Source organism: Hipposideros armiger, unplaced genomic scaffold, assembly GCF_001890085.2.
Source record: "Hipposideros armiger isolate ML-2016 unplaced genomic scaffold, ASM189008v1 scaffold_140, whole genome shotgun sequence".
In the NCBI taxonomy this organism is placed as follows: Eukaryota; Metazoa; Chordata; class Mammalia; order Chiroptera; family Hipposideridae; genus Hipposideros; species Hipposideros armiger.
Window position 1 is genome coordinate 2,014,599 of NW_017731490.1, and position 2,995 is coordinate 2,017,593.

At 44.3% G+C, this 2,995-nt stretch overlaps 1 protein-coding gene across 1 annotated transcript in view; it reads left to right on the plus strand.

Moving 5' to 3' along the window:
- Positions 1–2,995, plus strand: part of CNMD (chondromodulin) — a 34,352-nt gene that overhangs the window by 23,994 nt on the left and 7,363 nt on the right. The window lies entirely within an intron of this gene.

Sequence of the window (2,995 nt, forward strand, 5' to 3'; positions counted from 1 at the left end):
CCAGTTCCTGGACAGGTCCCAGACCAGAACCTGAGTTTTACTATTCTGGTTCTACTGGTTGGTTCCAAGTGATCTTTCTTACATGATGCAGCATATTTAAAAGTTCTGGAAAACCATATGTTAAAGTGCATAAAGGGGCTTGGTCTTAAGTGGCCCTGATTTGCCTGACGATAAGGGACTGTCTGATAACCGATTAAGACAACGTAAAGAACTTCACATGATAGAATCGTAATCAGAGGGGCGTCAGTAGACTTCTAGCCTCAGGTCCACTCAGTGTTGGAATTCCTGCTGCAAATCCCCTATAGCTAATCACTCAGCCTCTGCTGGAAAAGACTGACAGGGTCCTTGTGTGTCAGGCAACTTCCCCAGAGGTAGTTCTGACCGCTCTGACCTACACTGAGCTGAGATGGTTCCCCCTACAATTTCTTTCCATTGGTTCCAGTTCTGCCCAATGAAGCTATTCAATATATATCAAATTCGTTTTGTGTCAAACTTGTGAGTTTTTTTTTAAAAACATAATTCTTCCATTTATTATTAACAACTTGCCTTTGAGCTTGATTTTATAAACATTTATTTTGAGAATTGCACAGAGAGTTCTAAAGACACATTTATTTGATACTTTAGGGCTTGCGAAGTAGTCACATTCATTATTGTCTTCCATACTAGTTGTGGCAGGGTCTGGTGCAGAGAAAATGGACTTTGAAGTCAGAAAAATGTAGGTTCAAATCCAGCTCTGACACTGGCCGTGGATGTGGCTTCAGGTCTGTGGTCCTCCACTTTGTCATCTACAAACTAGGGGGCTGCATATTGTCCCCATGGCCCTAGAACCTTCTGGATAATGAATAGATAGATGGCTGCTGCTCTAATTAGTAATTTCATTATGATCACCTTTGGTCCTCCCCATCTCCCTGAGAGGGAGGTGCAGCCAGCCTCCACTCCCTCGAGGCAAAGGAGGAAAAATAAGGGTTCGCTAAGGTGCCTAGAAACCGCCTGATTGTTTGCCCTCGTAGGAGCAGCAGCGGGAGGTATCTCAAAACACAAAACTAAACAAAAGCTAAACAAACCTGTGAGTTGCTAAAGCTCACCAGTGTCCTCAGTGATCTGTCGTGCTCCCAGTTTCCCCAACCCTCCTCCTGCGAGATGCTTCCCAGGCCTTCGGTGCTCCAGGCAGGCTCCTCTGATGCTGTTCTAGCTGGTTCTCTGGAACTGGGCCGTTCAGAATGGAAGGCCATGCGCTCAGTGTGGACTCCCCAGTACAGAGCCTAAGCGTGAGGTCCAACGAGGTTAAGAACGTCTTGGTCCTGACCCTTGACTTTCTCATTGCATGACCTTTTCCTTGTTTTGTTTTTTTCATATCACTGTCTCTGTTATGAAGCTTCTGGTGAACTATAATCCTTGACAGTGTTCCCATCAGTGGACCTAGAACCAGCTCTCCTTTCCTGCTTTCCAAAAGAACCACCTCCCCAACCAGAGCTGACCGAGATCTAATGATATGTTTACAGTACATTGTCTGGGTTTTTTAAAAAACAATTTTTCTGGTTTTTAAAACAATGCTTCGTCATTGTATAAAATTTGGGAAATACATAAAAGGATAGAGAAGAAAATCCCCCACAACTGCATAATCCACAGATAGCTAATGTGAACATTTTGGTAAATTTTCTTCATGTGTAAGTGTGTGTGATATTCTTTTCATAATTGAAGTGATACTGTTGTACATTCTTATTATGTTCACTTAGCTTTAGTTTTGTTTTTTTTTAAGATTTTATTGGGGAATTGGGGGAGGGAACAGCATTGGGGAATCGGGGAAGGGGAACAGACAAGTTGCTGTCCTTTGGTTCTTCAGTCTAGTTGTGGAGGACGTCGCTTCACTGGCCCTTGTTGGTATTGTGATCACTGTGCTATTCCCAGCTGAGGCAGATCAGTCGCCGCCCATTGGACGGCAGCTCACAGCAGCTCATGGCAGCTCACGCCAGCTGCCGGCCGCTCACAGCAGCTCAGCTCCAGGTTGAGCTGTTGTTCACCATCTTAGCTGTAGAGGGCGCAGTGTCACTGGCCCATGTGGGATCCGAACCGGGGCCCTGCTGCTCAGAGCTGGCATCCCAAGCCAACTCTTAACCAATGAGCCACTCAGCTGGCTCTAGCTTTAGTTCTTTGAATGTGGATTACAATGGATGTATTATATGTTATCATATGATTATAATTTCTAAGGTTTCTTGTTCTTGAACATTCAAGTTATCTTCAACTTTTCACCAATTATGATAATTCAAAATAACTTTTTTGAATACAGAAACAATTCACTGGGGTGAACAGTTTCGTATGTAAATCTTTGTCGGCATCTGATTGTTTTCTTAGGCCATAGATGTGAGTTTTTTTTCTAGTGTTTTAGTTGTTTATCTTGAGCGCGGTGGATCCTCAGGTGGACAAAACCCAATTTAGACAATATATCTGTGTGCATTAAGAACGTGCTTGGCTGTCAGTAGCAGAAAACAAGACTTAGAGCCACTTCAACAAATAAGGATTTGCTTTTCTGCTCACTAAGCAGCATGGCGGCTGCAGGCATTGGCTCGGTGAGCAGAATCTCTGGTTTTTCAGCCTTTTCTTCCAGCTCAAAACATCAACTGTGCCTTCAAGTAAGGAAGCCAGGAAGAGGCTGAGCAATGGCAGCCATGACTTCCCTTCAGTCAGGAAAAGATTGGATGTCATCGTCTAGAATGGGTCACACGGGCACCGTAGCTGCTGGCGAGTCTGAGAAAGCACGTGTCTCTCCTGGACTGGGCACTCGCTGCTTCAAACAAAAGCAGGATTGTGTTGCAAGGAGAGGACGGGAGAAAGGAGACTGAATAGCAGCCAGAAGGCTGTGTCAAAAGTTGATTTCACATTCCTAGCTTGTAGGATGCATATATATGCATTATTCCTGTAAATCCCACTCTGTCCCCACACATTCTAGATTATGATGGGGTTTATGCACTGCTTGCTCTAATACATTTTTCATCAG